Genomic DNA, 22,243 nt, shown 5'->3' with positions numbered 1-22,243 from the left:
GCCCCTGGGTAACCGGGGCGTGTTCTGCCAAACCCAGGAGGTGGTGACACCGCCTGGGCCCGGTTAACTGGGTCCAGACCGCCGAACGTCTGGGGGACCGGCCCGCCACCTGAGTAGGAGTGGGTCCTTGGCCGAAAGGTGGAAACTCGTGCTAGTAGGCAGCGAAGGGCGAGAGGTGCATCCGCCTCTCCAGAGTGGGGTGCAGTTGCCGAGGAGCGTCGCGTGGAATCGCCGATGACGGAGCCATCGATGGGGACCAGTGCGCTGGCAACGGCGCGCTGAACCCGGCAGTTCGAGAGGGCCCTTGACCTTGGGGCGAGGTCGGTGGGCGAGCTGCAAGAAGTCCCCCCCCCCCCCCCCATGCCAGAGGAGCCGGTCCAGGGTAAGAGACGGGCTCCCACCTTTTTTTTATATCACTCGTAAATCATGGCGACGGCAGTTATGAGTGATTTGAGTGCGCCTCAACGTGCGTCTACTGCGCCTGATCCCTCTCCTCAGGACGAGCTGGGACAGGTCGAGAATGAGACAGTTATGCAAAGGCTTGCCAGAATAACTACGCTCATGGAGCAATCTGTAAAAAATGGCAAGATCAGCCAAGCCGGAATGTCAGCCATTAAAAATGAATTGGCAGCTTGGGCCATCGTCCATGCAAAACTAGAAGGAAGGCTAGAAGAACTAGTAAAAGAAAACAACCGACTAAGAAAGCAGCCAGTGAAAACTTGGGCGGCAGTGGCAGCGCAAGCTCCCACCAAGCCCAACACCACCAGAGAGACTATAGACAAGGTAACTAAGAGGCCAGATACGGCAGTCTTTTTGAGAACACTTCCTGGACAAGACACAAGCATAAAGAAAATACAGGAGTTATTCACGAAAACCGTGGACCCTGTGAAGGAAAAAATAAAGATAAAGAGAATCAAACCGAGTAGGAATTCAGTCATCGTAGAAGTTGCCTCGGAAGAGCATAAAGAAAAGCTGTTGAAGAACCAAAAGCTGAACTCAGTGGTGAAATGTGAGCCACCAAGAAAAATAAATCCTCTCGTCATACTTTATGACGCGCCATCTATTATGATGAACGAAGAGCTGTCAGAGACAATCAGGGCACAAAATTTTGAGCACTTAAGCGTTGAAGAATTTAATAATTGTTTTAAACTTAGATTTAAAACGGGTCCACGAGGTCGTGATGTTGTACATCATGTCGCTGAAGTGACAGCACAGATGTGGAAGAATATCACAACAATGGGCAGGATCTATGTTGGCTTCCATGCCATCAACACTAGAGACTATGTCGTGGTACCTCGTTGCCACAACTGTGGTGACCTGGACCACATTCTCAGGCTGTGCACCAGGGAGCCGGCGTGCACCAAGTGCGGAGAAAGTGGCCATAATCGCAAGGTCTGTAAAGGTACACAAATCTGCATACCATGCAAAAGCAGAGGGAAGAAGTCTTGTGGAGCCGTAGGTCGGAATTGCCCAAAATACAGAATGTTGGAACAAAGATTAATCTCCAGAACTGATTATGGCTGAACTCGGCATACCGAACAGGATGCCGAAGCATAAGTCCCCGAGCAAGAGGAGGAGGGACGCTATGAGGACAAGTAAATTCAAGTTATTTCTGAGGTCACTTACGGGCGCCGAAAAAACTGAAACAACAGATATAGCCATTCAAACTGAGCCCCAAAGGGTGAACATAGCAATACAAACAGATCTCCCTATAGCAGCAGCTCCCTCCTCTGAAAGCCGGGGAGCAGAGCCGATAAAACATCAGAAACGGCAAGGGCATCCTGCGGCCATAACAGTCTCTGGAGAGAAACAGAACAAGCATGAGAAACCGATTCAAGAAAATGAAGTAACTAGCTCCAGCATAAATTCTACCGAACAGAGTACTCCAGTGGTCAGATTGCCACCTGTGGATCCTGTGAGGGTCTACCCTAATTTGGAATATACTATGCAGCTAGCAAGACTTGAACAGCCGGCTACCCTGACCACAGCCCTGAGACATGTGGTTCGTGTAGGACATGAAGAAGGAAGAAGGGTAACCTTCTCGGTGATGGAGGCTGTTGACAGAATCCAACTAAAATCAGTGAATCTCCCCACCGACTTCGGAGCCCTGCGGGACCTGCTACGAAAAGTCTTCGAAAGGAGAGGGGAGAAATTCGACTTAGACGACATTTACGAGCAGGCAGTTCTAGCCAATGGAAGAATTGCATTTGACTGGTCTAAAACCTGGCCAAATGACCGCATACATACATACTTCCCTTGATGACAAAGTTTAACATAGGACAACTAAATACACATAACAGCCGACTCGTAATGCAGGAACTCCGAAGGGAGGTGGAGGAGAGGAGATTAGATGTGCTCTGTCTACAGGAGCCATACTCCCAAGCTGGAAAGGTCGCTTTTGCTGCCGCAACATGGCAGATAATTAGTAAAGGAGAAGTCCCGAAAGCGGCGATAATAATAACAAATAAGCTCCTGAGAGTCACCACGCTCTCTCAATTCACAACTACCCACTGCAACGTCGTGGAGTTGCATTCCCCAACTGGAATCGTCTTCATAACAAACATGTACTTTCAGTACAGTGATAATATTGAAACACACTTAGATCACCTAACGAGAGTGACCACGCCGTTGCGTTGAGAAAGTTGATAATTACAGCTGACATAAATGCCAAATCCCCCCTGTGGTACAGTGGCACACGAGATGCAAATGGTGAGAAGGTAGAAGAATATATTATGGCAACACAACTTGTGGTGGCTAATAGGCCGGGCAATCCTCCTACCTACACGGCGGGAGGAAGACAAGGGAGAAATATTGACGTAACTCTAACAACACCGAATGTTACAAACATACTCCAAAATTGGAAGGTAATAGGGAATGGCACCACAAGCGACCATAATTTAAAAACTTTCGCCATAGGGGATAGAGAGTGCCGCTGGGCCATGGGGTGGGAATTGCAATATAACTTTAATAGAGCAGATTGGGAGCGGCTAGCGAGGGAGTGCGAAATTCCTCCTTTACCGGGAGGGGACGCACAACAAGATATAGACGTAAACGACAGAACTGACGACATAGTGACCGCCATAACTACAGCGGTGAGGGCTGCTGTACCAACCAGGAAGAGGGCCATGGCGGCCTCTCCGTCACCATGGACGCCTGAACTAGAGGAATTGCGTCAGTCTGTCAGAAGGCTAAGGAGGTACTACCAGCGCAGTGTCGTCTGGCAGGAGAAACAAAGATGGCAGTTGCGGTATAGTGAGGCCAAGCAACAGTTCCAAAAGGAACTACGCGAGGTCAGGATGCGGAGCTGGGAACGCTACGTGCTCAGTCAACTTGTGCTGGATCCATGGGGACTTCCCTACAAGTTAGTGAGGGAAAAGATCCGCTCTCCTATGGTGCTATCAACTGTCAGGCACGGGGGCGGGATGACGGAGTCCTGGCAGGAAACTGCTGGGGTCCTCCTCCAGTCCCTGTTGCCTGATGACTATGCGGACGGGGAAACTGAAGCACAGCGGCAACTGCGAGAGGAGGATCAAGTGCAATATAACAACGATGCAGCGGTCTACCCCTTCTCGGAAGAGGAGGTGGCGGCACACATAAAATCTCTCAAAAGAGGGAAAGCTCCTGGGCCAGACGGAATTGTGGCGGAGGTGGTGCAATTCCTGGCCCCCTAGCTGGTTGCGCCATTAACGCATTTATATAATGAATGCCTAAGGCAACAACAGTTCCCAAGGAGATGGAAAAAGGCAAATGTTGTCATTATAAAGAAAGGACAAGATAAAGATCCAGCGGAAGTGAAGTCATACAGGCCAATCTGCCTGTTGGACTTGCTTGGTAAAATATTAGAGAAGTTGCTGGCTGACAGGCTGGCGGCACACAGAGTTTTGTGCGGGATGAGCAGCAGGCAATTCGGTTTCAGGCCGGGGCGATCGGCATCTGATGCAATCGCCCTAGCAGCCGAGGTCTGCGGCTCAACCCCGCATAAATACGTGGTGGGCATCATGGTGGACATCAGTGGCGCCTTTGACAACCTGTGGTGGCCTTCGCTCTTCTCCTGCTTGCGGGAGAAAGAGTGTCCAGGGCCGCTATATGGTTGCCTGAGGAGCTATTGCGAGGAACGAGAGGTCTGGCTATCATCCTCTAGCGAGAGAGTTAGTAAGGTGATCACGAAAGGATGTCCCCAGGGATCGGTCCTTGGACCGCTTTTTTGGGACATCCATATGGAGCCTTTATTGGACAACCTACAACAATGCGAGGATGTGCTAGAGGTGATAGCCTATGCAGATGACCTCCTCCTGTTGGTCGATGGCCGGAGCCGAGATGACATTGAACCTAAGATAGAAAGGGCCATAGACTAACTTCAACAGTGGTGCCACACCACCAAAATGACAGTCTCACCAAGTAAGTCAACTTACTTACTGCTGAAAGGACAACTAACCAGGAACCCGACAGTTAGAATCGACAGTTCACCAGTATTACGAAGACGTGACACACGATACTTAGGAGTCATCATTGATGAGAAATGGAACTTCGGGAGGCACATTGAAACCGTAACCCAAAAGGCCCTACAAATTATAAATAATCTCATTTCCATAGGACACAAAAGATTTCACCTCCCTCCACACCTCATTAAACTATATCATAATAGTATCTTAACCTCAGTGGTGGGTTACGGCTCGGGAGTCTGGGCGCACAGACTCACGAGGGTTGTGCCTGCCATGGCAGTGAGAAGGGTGCAAAGAAGTATGATATTACGATCTGTGGGGGCTTATAGAACGTCTCCAGGGGGGGCCCTGTTAGTCATAATGGGGCTCTGCCCACTAGATATAAAGATAAGGGAGCAAACAGCCTGGTATTGGGCAAAAAAGGGGAATCAAGGCAAAATTGAAGACATTATGGGGGTGAGGGTGGCAAATAAGAGGGAAATTATGAGAAGGGGAGAAGAATTATGGCAGGGGACTTGGGAAACGGAGGAAACCGGACGTAGAACTTTTCAGTTCATTCCGGACGTGAGGGAACGCTTGCAAATGAAGTATTTTGAGCCAACAAGGGGATTGATCCACTTTCTCACTGGACATGGACCCTACCCGACATACCTATGTCGGTTTGGGAAGAAGGCAACGCCCGCGTGTGAATGTGGCGTTCCGGAAGGTACTCCTGAACATGTGATCTACGAGTGTCCTCTCTTCAATGATGTTGCAACCACACTCCGAGACAGACTACCAAACCAAGACACATACCAACTTCTAAGACGCGAAGATACCTTTCAACTGCTTAACACTCTGGCAAACGAGGTATCACGTAAGGTGTTGATGGAATATCTGAGGGACATGAATTAAAATAAACTGAGAAATATACACCGATTTCGTCTGGATCCCTGTTCCCATACCGCCTGGGCGCGGACTGGCCGACTTTCCACCATAGTTGGGATCCGCCGCGTGCAGGAATAGGGGGAGTAGGGGTCAACTCTACCAAAATGGAAAGCACCGGATTTGACTTAGGATAAGCTTAGTTTGTAGGAATTAGACTAGGATATTTACGTTTAGGAAAGTGCAGCGAAATAACATCTTGGCCTGCCCAGTGCCAGGGGCATGCTCTTCGGGTTTAGCTCGAAGAGCAAGGCAATTATCAGTAGGTTTATACTCTCTGTTGGCACATATGTGACGCTGCAGATGTTAGAACTTAGTGATAAGAAGTAGTATTTAATTGTAGGTATAGACAATAATATTAGTGGTGCCCATTATTGTGAAACACCTGTAGCTCACTTACAATTTAGAATTAAGAGCTGCATATTTGTAATAATCATTGTATTATAATACAGGCCCACTAATCAACTAAGGGAGTGGGTTATTATATACAACTATTATTGATGTTGAAATAAAGTTTAAAAAAAATGCTTTATCTGCGCCATCCGCCTTAATCACATCTGAGAGTAATTCTTAGTAAAACGCCTGTCGCTAATTGTTCGTCATCACAGATACTGTTGGCTATACGGCCACGACGCGAAACTGATTTCCAAAATTCGTCTTCCTCCTCTGAGGATGGAACTTACCACCTCTGGTTTACTACAGCATGGCTCTACCACTGAGCTAAAGGGGCGCGGCCTAGCGGTACTCTTGCGTACTTCGGCCTTACGGTCGCCTGCATCATCAGACTTCAGCTGACAACACTTCATATTAGCTTCTAATATTTGCAGCTATGGCGACCCATTATTGCTTGGCTACACATCTGACACGTAACCGATGTGCTCTCCAAACAACAACACTTGCATTTCAGAACATGTCTTTCACACATGTCTACAAAATCACCTTCACCTTCAAATACAGTTTCCTTGCGACTGACAGAGACGTAGGCAAAGTTTAAAGTTGCTATTTACATTATATCACGTTAATCAGAAAACGGTAATTTACATCTGCAGCGGAACAAAATTCCGTTCCGCCCAGCGTGGGTCTCGAACCCACAACCTTGGATTTAAGAGTCTCACGCTCTACCGACTTAGCTACCCGGCTGCCTCGGTTAATACCTGCCGGGTAGCAAGTCACAAAGTACTCGTTTGGGTTGGGTGGTCCCATACAGAATCTCTCCATGCTGCCTAATGTTTTCCTAACGTTACACTCGTCACGTAGTTCACTCTTATTTCATAATCATTTCTGAGATGTAAAGGAATTGCATGACAACATGCAGAGCTAGTGGCGTCAAAATTAACACACATACTTGATGTGACTCATAAGCCGAACGAGTTACTTTCCGACGTTGTTTTAGATGTGCAAGTGCCAGTCAAAACTCGCGGTGACGGCACCCTGCCGACCATTTCGCTAGTTAACACCGGTCTTGTTGTGTGTGTTTCAAGCTCAAGAGCAACTCCAAGCAAAAAATGGTCAACAGCAACATTCAGACGGTTTCGTACTGCTCAATTGCTACATTAAAACGGTATGTTTCTTTTTCAGAACTGGAAAAACACGAGCGTGACAGCATTCGAACCTGTAATCTTCAGATCCGAAGTCCGACGCCTGATCCATTAGGCCACACGGTCACTGACGCCCAACTATAACTTGTATATGACTCATCTCGAAACGCTCACACCCTGAGGAATTGTGTTTTCGTTCTGCACAGCCGCTGCCCCTTGCTCTTTCCCACCCATTCGTTACATTCAACCTCTTACGAGACCGACCAAATATAGACTGAAAAACAAGACCACACACTTTGTGCATTCGGAATCGAAGGCAGGGCGTCCCTCGCCGCATTTGCTACGATGGCCATTTGCTACTTCTGCAGAAGCGGCGGCGGCGGCGACAACGATGACGACAGCGAGAGGCTCTGAGATATGTGAGAAATACATCTATAAAATGTAATTCAGACTGCCTCGTCCCACCTTATGCTGTACCGCTTTGGCAAATGCTTTATCTGCGCCATTCGCCTTAACCACATCTGAGAGTAATTCTTAATAAAACTCTTGTCGCTAATTGTTCGTCATCACAGATACTGTTTGCTACACGGCCACGACGCGAAACTGATTTCCAAAATTTGTTTTCCTCCTCTGAGGATGGAACTTACCACCCCTGGTTTACTACACCAGTGCTGTACCACTGAGCTAAAGGGTCGCGGCCTAGCGGTATTCTTGCGTACTTGGGCCATACGGTCGCCTGCATCATCAGACTTCAGCTGACAACACTTCATATTACCTTCTAATATTTGCAGCTATGGCGACCCATTACTGCTTGGCTACACATCTGACACGTAACCGATGTGCTCTCCAAACAACAACACTTGCATTTCAGAACATGTCTTTCACACATGTCTACAAAATCACCTTCACCTTCAAATGCAGTTTCCTTGCGACTGACAGAGACGTAGGCAAAGGTTATAGTTGCTATTTACATTATATCACGTTAATCAGAAAAACGGTAATTTACATCTGCAGCGGAACAAAATTCCGTTCCGCCCAGCGTGTGGCTCGAACCCACAACCATGGGGTTAATACTCTTACACTCTACCGACGTAGCTATCCGTCTGCCTCGGTTAATACCTGTCGGGTAGCAAGTCACACAGTACTCGTTTGGGTTGGGTGGTCCCATACAGAATCTCTCCATGCTGAATAATGTTTTCCTAACGTCACACTCGTCACGTACTTCACTCTTATTTCATAATCATTTCTGAGAGGTAAAGGAATTGCATGACAACATGCAGAGCTAGTGGCGTCAAAATTAACACACATACTTGATGTGACTCAAAAGCCGAACGAGTTACTTTCCGCCGTTGTTTTAGATGTGCGAGTGCCAGTCAAAACTCGCGGTGACGGCACCCTGCCGACCATTTCGCTGGTTAACACCGGTCTTGTTGTGTGTGTTTCTAGCTCAAGAGCAACTCCAAGCAAAAAATGGTCAACAGCAACATTCAGACGGTTTCGTACTGCTCAATTGCTACAATAAAACTGTATGTTTCTTTTTCAGAACTGGAAAAACACGAGCGTGACAGCATTCGAACTTGTAATCATCAGATCCGAAGTCCGTCGCCTGATCCATAGGCCACACAGTCACTGACGACCAACTATAACTTGTATACGACTCATCTCGAAACGCTCACACACTGAGGAATTGTGTTTTCGTTCTGCACAGCCGCTGCCCCTTGCTCTTTCCCACCCATTCGTTACATTCAACCTCTTACGAGACCGACAAAATATAGACTGGGAAACAAGACCACAAACTTTGTGCATTCGGAATCGAAGGCAGGGCGTCCCTCGCCGCATTTGCTACGATGGCCATTTGCTACTTCTGCAGAAGCGGCGGCGGCGGCGACGACGACGACGACGACGACGACGACGACGACGACGACGACGACGACGACCAACGCGAGAGGCTCTGAGATATGTGAGAAATACATCTATAAAATGTAATTCAGACTGCCTCGTCCCACCATAGGCTGTACCGCTTTGGGAAATGCTTTATCTGCGCCATTCGCCTTAATCACATCTGAGAGGAATTCTTAAAATAACGCCTGTCGCTAATTGTTCGTCATCACAGATACTGTTTGCTATACGGCCACGACGCGAAACAGATTTCCAAAATTTGTCTTTCTCCTCTGAGGGTGGGACTTACCACCCCTGGTTTACTACACCAATGCTCAACCACTGAGTTAAAGAGGAGCGTCCTAGCGGTACTCTTGCGAACTTCGGCATTACGGTCGCCTGCATCATCAGACTTCAGCTGACAACACTTCATATTAGCTTCTAATATTTGCAGCTATGGTTGACCCATTACTGCTTGGCTACACATCTGACACGTAACCGATGTGCTCTCCAAACAACAACACTTGCATTTCAGAACATGTCTTTCACACATGTCTACAAAATCACCTTCACCTTCAAATACAGTTTCCTTGCGACTGACAGAGACGTAGGCAAAGTTTAAAGTTGCTATTTACATCATACCATTTATACAGAAAAACGGTAATTTACATCTGTAGCGGAACAAAATTCCGTTCCGCCCAGCGTGGGGCTCGAACACACAACCCTGGGATTGAGAGTCTCAAGCTCTACCGACTTAGGTAGCCGGTTGCCTCGGTTAATACCTGCCGGGTAGCAAGTCACACAGTACTCGTTTGGGTTGGGTGGTCCCATACAGAATCTCTCCATGCTGCCTAATGTTTTCCTAACGTCACACTCATCACGTACTTCACTTCTATTTCATAACAATTTCTGAGAGGTAAGAAATTGCATGACAACATGCAGAGCTAGTGGCGTAAAAATTAACACACATACTTGATGTGACTCAAAAGCCGAACGCGTTACTTTCCGACGTTGTTTTAGATGTGCAAGTGCCAGTCAAAACTCGCGGTGACGGCACCCTGCCGACCATTTCGCTAGTTAACACCGGTCTTGTTGCGTGTGTTTCAAGCTCAAGAGGAACTCCAAGCAAAAAATGGTCAACAGCAACATTCAGACGGTTCCGTACTGCTCAATTGCTACATTAAAACGGTATGTTTCTTTTTCAGAACTGGAAAAACACGAGCGTGACAGCATTCGAACCTGTAATCTTCACATCCGAAGTACGACGTCTGATCCATTACGCCACACGATCACTGACGACAAACTATAACTTGTATACGACTCATCTCGAAACACTCACACCCTGAGGAATTGTGTTTTCGTTCTGCACAGCTGCTGCACCTTGCTCTTTCCCACCCATTCGTTACATTCAACCTCTAACGAGACCGACCAAATATAGACTGGGATACAAGACCACACACTTTGTGCATTCGGAATCGAAGGCAGGGCGTCCCTCGCCGCATTTGCTTCGATGGCCATTTGCTACTTCTGCAGAAGCGGCGGCGGCGGCGGCGACAACGACGACGACGACCGCCTGAGGCTCTGAGATATGTGAGAAATACATCTATAAAATGTAATTCAGACTGCCTCGTCCCACCTTAAGCTGTACCGCTTTGGCAAATGCTATATCTGCGCGATTCGCCTTAATCACATCTGAGAGTAATTCTTAATAAAACGCCTATTGCTAATTATTCGTCATCACAGACACTGTCTGCTATACGGCCACGACGCGAAACTGATTTCCAAAATTCGTCTTCTTCTTCTGAGGATGGAACTTACCACCCATGGTTTACTACACCAATGCTCTACCACTGAGCTAAAGAGGCGCGGCATATCGGTACTCTTGCGTACTTCGGCCTTACGGTCGCCCGCATCATCAGACTTCAGCTGACAACACTTCATATTAGCTTCTAATATTTGCAGCTATGGTTGACCCATTACTGCTTGGCTACACATCTGACACGTAACCGATGTGCTCTCCAAACAACAACACTTGCATTTCAGAACATGTCTTTCACACATGTCTACAAAATCACCTTCACCTTCAAATACAGTTTCCTTGCGACTGACAGAGACGTAGGCAAAGTTTAAAGTTGCTATTTACATCATACCATTTATTCAGAAAAACGGTAATTTACATCTGCAGCGGAACAAAATTCCGTTCCGCCCAACGTGGGGCTCGAACCCACAACCCTTGGAATAACAGTCTCACGCTCTACCGACTTAACTAGCCGGCTGCCTTGGTTTTGACCTCCCGGTTAGCAAGTCACACAGTACTCGTTTGGGTTGGGTGCTCCCATACAGAATCTCTCCATGCTGCCTAATGTTTTCCTAACGTCACACTCGTCACGTACTTCACTTTTATTTCATAATCATTTCTGAGAGGTAAAGGAATTGCATGACAACATGCAGAGCTAGTGGCGTCAAAATTAACACACATACTTGATGTGACTCAAAAGCCGAACGAGTTACTTTCCGACGTTGTTTTAGATGTGCAAGTGCAAGTCAAAACAAGCGGTGACGGCACCCTGCTGACCATTTCGCTAGTTAACACCGGTCTTGTTGCGTGTGTTTCAAGCTCAAGAGCAACTCCAAGCAAGAAATGGTCAACAGCAACATTGAGACGGTTTCGTACTGCTCAATTGCTACATTAAAACGGTATGTTTCTTTTTCAGAACTGGAAAAACACGAGCGTGACAGCATTCGAAACTGTAATCTTCAAATCCGAAGTCCGTCGCCTGATCCATTAGGCCACATGATCACTGACGACCAATTATAACTTGGTTACGACTCATCTCGAAGCACTCACACCCTGAGGAATTGTGTTTTCGTTCTGCACAGCTGCTGCCCCTTGCTCTTTCCCACCCATTCGTTACATTCAACCTCTTACGAGACCGACCAAATATAGACTGGGAAACAAGACCACACACTTTGTGCATTCGGAATCGAAGGCAGGGCGTCCCTCGCCGCATTTGCTACGATGGCCATTTGCTACTTCTGCAGAAGCGGCGGCGGCAGCGACAACGACGACGACGACCGCGAGAGGCTCTGAGATATGTGAGAAATACATCTATGAAATGTAATTCAGACTGCCTCGTCCCACCTTAAGCTGTACCGATTTGGCAAATGCTTTATCTGCGCGATTCGCCTTAATCACATCTGAGAGTAATTCTTAATAAAACGCCTATCGCTAATTATTCGTCATCACAGACACTGTCTGCTATACGGCCACGACGCGAAACTGATTTCCAAAATTCGTCTTCTTCTTCCGAGGATGGAACTAACCACCCATGGTTTACTACACCAATGCTCTACCACTGAGCTAAAGAGGCGCGGCATAGCGGTACTGTTGCGTACTTCGGCCTTACGGTCGCCCGCATCATCAGACTTCAGCTGACAACACTTCATATTAGCTTCTAATATTTGCAGCTATGGCGACCCATTACTGCCTGGGTACACATCTGACACGTAACCGATGTGCTCTCCAAACAACAACACTTGCATTTCAGAACATGTCTTTCACACATGTCTACAAAATCACCTTCACCTTCAAATACAGTTTCCTTGCGACTGACAGAGACGTAGGCAAAGTTTAAAGTTGCTATTTACATTATTTGACGTTAATCAGAAAAACGGTAATTTACATCTGTAGCGGAACAAAATTCCGTTCCGCCCAGCGTGGGGCTCGAACCCACAAACCTGAGAGTAAGAGTCTCACGCTCTCCCGACTTTGCTAGCCGGCTGCCTCGGTTAATACCTGCCGGGTAGCAAGTCACACATTACTCGTTTGGGTAGGGTGCTCCCATACAGAATCTCTCCATGCTGCCTAATGATATCCTAACGTCACACTCGTCACGTAGTTCACTCTTATTTCATAATCATTTCTGAGAGGTAAAGGAATTGCATGACAACATGCAGAGCTAGTGGCGTCAAAATTAACAAACATACTTGATGTGACTCAAAAGCCGAACGAGTTACTTTCCGACGTTGTTTTAGATGTGCAAGTGCCAGTCAAAACAAGCGGTGACGGCACCCTGCCGACCATTTCGCTAGTTAACACCGGTCTTGTTGTGTGTGTTTCAAGCTCAAGAGCATCTCCAAGCAAAAAATGGTCAACAGCAACATTCAGACGGTTTCGTACTGCTCAATTGCTACATTAAAACGGTATGTTTCTTTTTCAGAACTGGACAAACACGAGCTTGACAGCATTAGAACCTGTAATCATCAGATCCGAAGTCCGACGCCTGATCCATTAGGCCACACTGTCACTGAAAACCAACTATAACATGTATACGACTCATCTCGAAACGCTCACACCCTGAGGAATTGTGTTTTCGTTCTGCACAGCCACTGCCCCTTGCTCTTTCCCACCCATTCGTTACATTCAACCTCTTACGGGACCGACCAAATATAGACTGGGAAACAAGACCACACACTTTGTGCATTCGGAATCGAAGACAGGGCGTCCTTCGCCGCATTTGCTACGATGGCCATTTGCTACTTCAGCCGAAGCGGCGGCGCCTTCGACAACGACAACGACGACCGCGAGAGGCTCTGAGATATGTGAGAAATACATCTATAAAATGTAATTCAGACTGCCTCGTCCCACCTTAGGCTGTACCGCTTTGGCAAATGCTTTATCTGCGCCATTCGCCTTAATCACATCTGAGAGTAATTCTTAATAAAACGCCTGTCGCTAATTGTTCGTCATTACAGATACTGTTTGCTACACGGCCACGACGCGAAACTGATTTCCAAAATTCGTCTTCTTCTTCTGAGGATGGAACTTACCACCCATGGTTTACTACACCAATGCTCTACCACTGAGCTAAAGAGACGCGACCTAGCGGTACTCTTGCGTACTTCGGCCTTATGGTCGCCTGCATCATCAGACTTCAGCTGACAACACTTCATATTAGCTTCTAATATTTGCAGCTATGGCGACCCATTACTGCTTGGCTACACATCTGACACGTAACCGATGTGCTCTCCAAACAACAACACTTGCATTTCAGAACATGTCTTTCACACATGTCTACAAAATCACCTTCACCTTCAAATACAGTCTCCTTGCGACTGACAGAGACATAGGCAAAGTTTAAAGTTGCTATTTACATTATATCACGTTAATCAGAAAAACGGTAATTTACATCTGCAGCGGAACAAAATTCCGTTCTGCCCAGCGTGGGGCTCGAACCCACAACCCTGGGAATAAACAGTCTCACGCTCTCCGACTTAGCTAGCCGGCTGCCTCGATCAATACCTGCCGAGTAGCAAGTCACACAGTACTCGTTTGGGTTGGGTGGTCCCATACAGAATCTCTCCATGATGCCTAATGTTTTCCTAACGTCACACTCGTCACGTACTTCACTTTTATTTAATAATCATTTCTGAGAGGTAAAGGAATTGCATGACAACATGCAGAGCTAGTGGCGTCAAAATTAACACACATACTTGATATGACTCAAAAGCTGAACGAGTTACTTTCCGACGTTGTTTTAGATGTGCAAGTGCCAGTCAAAACTCGCGGTGACGGCACCCTGCCGACCACTTCGCTAGTTAACACCGGTCTTGTTGTGTGTGTTTCAAGCTCAAGAGCAACTCCAAGCAAAAAATGGTCAACAGCAACATTCAGACGGTTTCGTACTGCTCAATTGCTACATTAAAACGGTATGTTTCTTTTTCAGAACTGGAAAAACACGAGCTTGACAGCATTCGAACCTGTAATCATCAGATCCGAAGTCCGACGCCTGATCCATTAGGCCACACTGCCACTGACAACCAACTATAACATGTATACGACTCATCTCGAAACGCTCACACCCTGAGGATTTGTGTTTTCGTTCTGCACAGCCACTGCCCCTTGCTCTTTCCCACCCATTCGTTACATTCAACCTCTTACGAGACCGACCAAATATAGACTGGGAAACAAGACCACACACTTTGTGCATTCGGAATCGAAGGCAGGGCGTCCCTCGCCGCATTTGCTACGATGGCCATTTGCTACTTCTGCAGAAGCGGCGGCGGCAGCGACAACGACGACGACGACCGCGAGAGGCTCTGAGATATGTGAGAAATACAACTATAAAATGTAATTCAGACTGCCTCGTCCCACCTTAGGCTGTACCGCTTTGGCAAATGCTTTATCTGCGCCATTCGCCTTAATCACATCTGAGAGTAATTCTTAATAAAACGCCTGTCGCTAATTGATCGTCATCACAGATACTGTTTGCTATACGGCCACGACGCGAAACTGATTTCCAAAATTCGTCTTCCTCCTCTGAGGATGGAACTTACCACCCCTGGTTTACTACCCCAGTGCTCTACCACTGAGCTAAAGAGGCGCGGCCTACCGATACTCTTGCGTAATTCGGCCATACGGTCGCCTGCATCATCAGACTTCAGCTGACAACACATCATATTAGCTTCTAATATTTGCAGCTATGGCGACCCATTACTCCTTGGCTACACATCTGACACGTAACCGATGTGCTCTCCAAACAACAACACTTGCATTTCATAACATGTCTTTCACACATGTCTACAAAATCACCTTCACCTTCAAATACAGTTTCCTTGCGACTGACAGAGACGTAGGCAAAGGTTAAAGTTGCTATTTACATTATATCACGTTAATCAGAAAAACGGTAATTTACATCTGCAGCGGAAGAAAATTTCGTTCCGCCCAGCGTCGGGCTCGAACCCACAACCCTGGGATTAAGAGTCTCACGCTCTACCGACTTAGCTAGCCGGCTGCCTCCTTTAGTACCTCCAGGGGAGCAAGTCACACAGTACTCCTTTGGGTTGGGTGGTCCCATACAGAATCTCTCCATGCTGAATAATGTTTTCCTAACGTCACACTTGTCACGTACTTCACTTTTATTTAATAATCATTTCTGAGAGGTAAAGGAATTGCATGACAACATGCAGAGCTAGTGGCGTCAAAATTAACACACATACTTGATATGACTCAAAAGCTGAACGAGTTACTTTCCGACGTTGTTTTAGATGTGCAAGTGCCAGTCAAAACTCGCGGTGACGGCACCCTGCCGACCACTTCGCTAGTTAACACCGGTCTTGTTGTGTGTGTTTCAAGCTCAAGAGCAACTCCAAGCAAAAAATGGTCAACAGCAACATTCAGACGGTTTCGTACTGCTCAATTGCTACATTAAAACGGTATGTTTCTTTTTCAGAACTGGAAAAACACGAGCTTGACAGCATTCGAACCTGTAATCATCAGATCCGAAGTCCGACGCCTGATCCATTAGGCCACACTGTCACTAACAACCAACTATAACATGTATACGACTCATCTCGAAACGCTCACACCCTGAGGATTTGTGTTTTCGTTCTGCACAGCCACTGCCCCTTGCTCTTTCCCACCCATTCGTTACATTCAACCTCTTACGAGACCGACCAAATATAGACTGGGAAACAAGACCACACACTTTGTGCATTCGGAATCGAAGGCAGGGCGTCCCTCGCCGCATTTGCTACGATGGCCATTTGCTACTTCTGCAGAAGCGGCGACGACGACGACGACGACGACGACGACGACGACGACGACTACGTGAGGCTCTGAGATATGTGAAAAATACATCTATAAAATGTAATTCAGACTGCCTCGTCCCACCTTATGCTGCACCGCTTTGGCAAAGGCTTTATCTGCGCCATTCGCCTTAATCACATCTGAGAGTAATTCTTAATAAAACGCCTTTCGCTAATTGTTCGTCATCACAGATACTGTTTGCTATACGGCCACGACGCGAAACTGATTTCCAAAATTCGTCTTCCTCCTCTGAGGATGGAACTTACCACCCCTGGTTTACTACACCAGTGATCTACCACTGAGCTAAAGAGGCGCGGCCTAGCGGTACTCTTGCGTACTTCGGCCTTACGGTCGCCTGCATCATCAGACTTCAGCTGACAACACATCATATTAGCTTCTAATATTTGCAGCTATGGCGACCCATTACTCCTTGGCTACACATCTGACACGTAACCGATGTGCTCTCCAAACAACAACACTTGCATTTCAGAACATGTCTTTCACACATGTCTACAAAATCACCTTCACCTTCAAATACAGTCTCCTTGCGACTGACAGAGACGTAGGCAAATGTTAAAGTTGCTATTTACATTATATCACGTTAATCAGAAAAACGGTAATTTACATCTGCAGCGGAACAAAATTCCGGTCCGTCCAGCGTTGGGCTCGATCCCACAACCCTTCGATTAAGAGTCTCACGCTCTACCGACTTAGCTAGCCGGCTGCCTCCGTTAATACCTCCCGGGTAGCAAGTCACACATTACTCGTTTGGGTTGGGTGGTCCCATACAGAATCTCTCCATGCTGCCTAATGTTTTCCTAACGTCACACTCGTCACGTACTTCACTTTTATTTAATAATCATTTCTGAGAGGTAAAGGAATTGCATGACAACATGCAGAGCTAGTGGCGTCAAAATTAACACACATACTTGATGTGACTCAAAAGCGGAACGATTTACTTTCGGACGTTGTTTTAGATGTGCAAGTGCCAGTCAAAACTCGCGGTGACGGCATCCTGCGGACCACTTCGCTAGTTAACACCGGTCTTGTTGTGTGTGTTTCAAGCTCAAGAGCAACTCCAAGCAAAAAATGGTCAACAGCAACATTCAGACGGTTTCGTACTGCTCAATTGCTACATTAAAACGGTATGTTTCTTTTTCAGAACTGGAAAAACACGAGCATGACAGCATTCGAACCTGTAATCTTCAGATCCGAAGACCGACGCCTGATCCATCAGGCCACACGGTCACTGACGACCAACTATAGCTTGTATACGACTCATCTCGGAACGTTCACACCCTGAGGAATTGTGTTTTCGTTCTGCACAGCCGCTGCCCCTTGCTCTTTCCCACCCATTCGTTACATTCAACCTCTTACGGGGCCGACCAAATATAGACTGGGAAACAAGACCACAAACTTTGTGCATTCGGAATCGAAGGCAGGGCGTCCCTCGCCGCATTTGCTACGATGGCCATTTGCTACTTCTTCAGAAGCGTCGGCGACGACGACGATGACGACCGCGAGAGGCTCTGAGACATGTGAGAAATACATCTATAAAATGTAATTCAGACTGCCTCGTCCCACCTTAGGCTGTACCGCTTTGGCAAATGCTTTATCTGCGCCATTCGCCTTAATCACATCTGAGAGTAATTCTTAATAAAAGGCCTGTCGCTAATTGTTCGTCATCACAGATACTGTTTGCTATACGGCCACGACGCGAAACTGATTTCCAAAATTCGTCTTCCTCCTCTGAGGATGTAACTTACCACCACTGGTTTACTACACCAGTGATCTACCACTGAGCTAAAGAGGCGCGGCCTAGCGGTACTCTTGCGTACCTCGGCCTTACGGTCGCCTGCATCATCAGACTTCAGCTGACTACACATCATATTAGCTTCTAATATTTGCAGCTATGGCGACCCATTACTCCTTGGCTACACATCTGACACGTAACCGATGTTCTCTCCAAACAACAACACTTGCATTTCAGAACATGTCTTTCACACATGTCTACAAAATCACCTTCACCTTCAAATACAGTTACCTTGCGACTGACAGAGACGTAGGCAAATGTTAAAGTTGCTATTTACATTACATCACGTTAATCAGAAAAACGGTAATTTACATCTGCAGCGGAACAAAATTCCGTTCCGCCCAGAGTTGGGCTCGAACCCACAACCCCGGGATTAAGAGTCTCACGCTCTACCGACTTAGCTAGCCGGCGTCCTCCGTTAATTCCTCCCGGGTAGCAAGTCACACAGTACTCGTTTGGGTTGGGTGGTCCCATACAGAATCTCTCCATGCTGCCTAATGTTTTCCTAACGTCACACTCGTCACGTACTTCACTTTTATTTCATAATCATTTCTGAGAGGTAAAGGAATTGCATGACAACATGCAGAGCTAGTGGCGTCAAAATTAACACACATACTTGATGTGACTCAAAAGCGGAACGATTTACTTTCGGACGTTGTTTTAGATGTGCAAGTGCCAGTCAAAACTCGCGGTGACGGCACCCTGCCGACCACTTCGCTAATTAACACCGGTCTTGCTGTGTGTGTTTCAAGCTCAAGAGCAACTCCAAGCAAAAAATGGTCAACAGCAACATTCAGACGGTTTCGTACTGCTCAATTGCTACATTAAAACGGTATGTTTCTTTTTCAGAACTGGAAAAACACGAGCGTGACAGCATTCGAACCTGTAATCTTCAGATCCGAAGTCCGACGCCTGATCCATTAGGCCACACGGTCACTGACGACAAACAATAACTTGTATACGACTCATCTCGAAACGCTCACACCCTGAGGAATTGTGTTTTCGTTCTGCACAGCCGCTGCCCCTTGCTCTTTCCCACCCATTTGTTACATTCAACCTCTTACGAGACAGACCAAATATAGACTGGGAAACAAGACCACAATCTTTGTGCATTCGGTATCGAAGGCAGGGCGTCCCTCGCCGCATTTGCTACGATTGCCATTTGCTACTTCTGCAGAAGCGGCGGCGGCGACGACGACGACGACGACGACGACGACGACGACGACGACGACGACCACCGCGAGAGGCTCTGAGATATGTGAGAAATACATCTATAAAATGTAATTCAGACTGCCTCGTCCCACCTTAGGCTGTACCGCTTTGGCAAATGCTTTATCTGCGCCATTCGCCTTAATCACATCTGAGAGTAATTCTTAATAAAAGGCCTGTCGCTAATAGTTCGTCATCACAGATACTGTTTGCTATACGGCCACGACGCGAAACTGATTTCCAAAATTCGTCTTCCTCCTCTGAGGATGGAACTTACCAGCACTGGTTTACTACACCAGTGATCTACCACTGAGCTAAAGAGGCGCGGCCTAGCAGTACTCTTGCGTACTTCGGCCTTACGGTCGCCTGCATCATCAGACTTCAGCTGACAACACATCATATTAGCTTCTAATATTTGCAGCTATGGCGACCCATTACTGCTTGGCTACACATCTGACACGTAACCGATGTGCTCTCCAAACAACAACACTTGCATTTCAGAACATGTCTTTCACACATGTCTACAAAATCACCTTCACCTTCAAATACAGTCTCCTTGCGACTGACAGAGACGTAGGCAAATGTTAAAGTTGCTATTTACATTATATCACGTTAATCAGAAAAACGGTAATTTACATCTGCAGCGGAACAAAATTCCGTTCCGCCCAGCGTTGGGCTCGAACCCAAAACCCTGGGATTAAGAGTCTCCCGCTCTACCGACTTAGCTAGCCGGCTGCCTCCGTTAATACCTCCCGGGTAGCAAGTCACACAGTACTCGTTTGGGTTGGGTGGTCCCATACAGAATCTCTCCATGCTGCCTAATGTTTTCCTAACGTCACACTCGTCACGTACTTCACTTTTATTTCATAATCATTTCTGAGAGGTAAAGGAATTGCATGACAACATGCAGAGCTAGTGGCGTCAAAATTAACACACATACTTGATGTGACTCAAAAGCCGAACGATTTACTTTCGGACGTTGTTTTAGATGTGCAAGTGCCAGTCAAAACTCGCGGTGACGGCACCCTGCCGACCACTTCGCTAGTTAACACCGGTCTTGTTGTGTGTGTTTCAAGCTCAAGAGCAACTCCAAGCAAAAAATGGTCAACAGCAACATTCAGACGGTTTCGTACTGCTCAATTGCTACATTAAAACGGTATGTTTCTTTTTCAGAACTGGAAAAACACGAGCGTGACAGCATTCGAAAATGTAATCTTCAGATCCGAAGTCCGACGCCTGATCCATTAGGCCACACGGGCACTGACGACCAACTATAACTTGTATACGACTCATCTCGAAACGCTCACACCCTGAGGAATTGTGTTTTCGTTCTGCACAGCCGCTGCCCCTTGCTCTTTTCCACCCATTTGTTACATTCAACCTCTTACGAGACCGACCAAATATAGACTGGGAAACAAGACCACAAACCTTGTGCATTCGGAATCGAAGGCAGGGCGTCCCTCGCCGCATTTGCTACGATGGACATTTGCTACTTCTGCAGAAGCGGCGGCGGCGACGACAACGACGACAGAGAATGGCTCTGAGATATGTGAGAAATACATCTATAAAATGTAATTCAGACTGCCTCGTCCCACCTTAGGCTGTACCGCTTTGGCAACTGCTTTATCTGCGCCATTCGCCTTAATCACATCTGAGAGGAATTCTTAATAAAACGCCTGTCGCTAATTGTTCGTCATCACAGATACTGTTTGCTATACGGCCACGACGCGAAACTGATTTCCAAAATTCGTCTTCCTCCTCTGAGGATGGAACTTACCACCACTGGTTTACTACACCAGTGATCTACCACTGAGCTAAAGAGGCGCGGCCTAGCGGTACTATTGCGTACTTCGGCCTTACGGTCGCCTGCATCATCAGACTTCAGCTGACAACACATCATATTACCTTCTAATATTTGCAGCTATGGCGACCCATTACTCCTTGGCTAAACATCTGACACGTAACCGATGTTCTCTCCAAACAACAACACTTGCTTTTCAGAACATGTCTTTCACACATGTCTACAAAATCACCTTCACCTTCAAATACAGTTTCCTTGCGACTGACAGAGACGTAGGCAAATGTTAAAGTTGCTATTTACATTATATCACGTTAATCAGAAAAACGGTAATTTACATCTGCAGCGGAACAAAATTCCGTTCCGCCCAGAGTTGGGCTCGTACCCACAACCCTGGGATTAAGAGTCTCACGCTCTACCGACTTAGCTAGCCGGCTGCCTCCGTTAATACCTCCCGGGTAGCAAGTCACACAGTACTCGTATGGGTTGGGTGGTAACATACAGAATCTCTCCATGCTGCCTAATGTTTTCCTAACGTCACACTCGTCACGTACTTCACTTTTATTTCATAATCATTTCTGAGAGGTAAAGGAATTGCATGACAACATGCAGAGCTAGTGGCGTCAAAATTAACACACATACTTGATGTGACTCAAAAGCGGAACGATTTACTATCCGACGTTGTTTTAGATGTGCAAGTGCCAGTCAAAACTCGCGGTGACGGCACCCTCCCGACCACTTCGCTAGTTAACACCGGTCTTGTTGTGTGTGTTTCAAGCTCAAGAGCAACTCCAAGCAAAAAATGGTCAACAGCAACATTCAGACGGTTTCGTACTGCTCAATTGCTACATTAAAACGGTATGTTTCTTTTTCAGAACTGGAAAAACACGAGCGTGACAGCATTAGAACCTGTAATCTTCAGATCCGAAGTCCGACGCCTGATCCATTAGGCCACACGGTCGCTGACGACCAACTATAACTTGTATACGACTCATCTCGAAACGCTCACACCCTGAGGAATTGTGTTTTCGTTCTGCAGAGCCGCTGCGCCTT

The sequence above is a fragment of the Schistocerca gregaria genome, unplaced genomic scaffold (assembly GCF_023897955.1).
Source record: "Schistocerca gregaria isolate iqSchGreg1 unplaced genomic scaffold, iqSchGreg1.2 ptg000288l, whole genome shotgun sequence".
NCBI classification, from domain to species: Eukaryota; Metazoa; Arthropoda; class Insecta; order Orthoptera; family Acrididae; genus Schistocerca; species Schistocerca gregaria.
Note: the sequence above shows the minus strand (reverse complement) of the source record.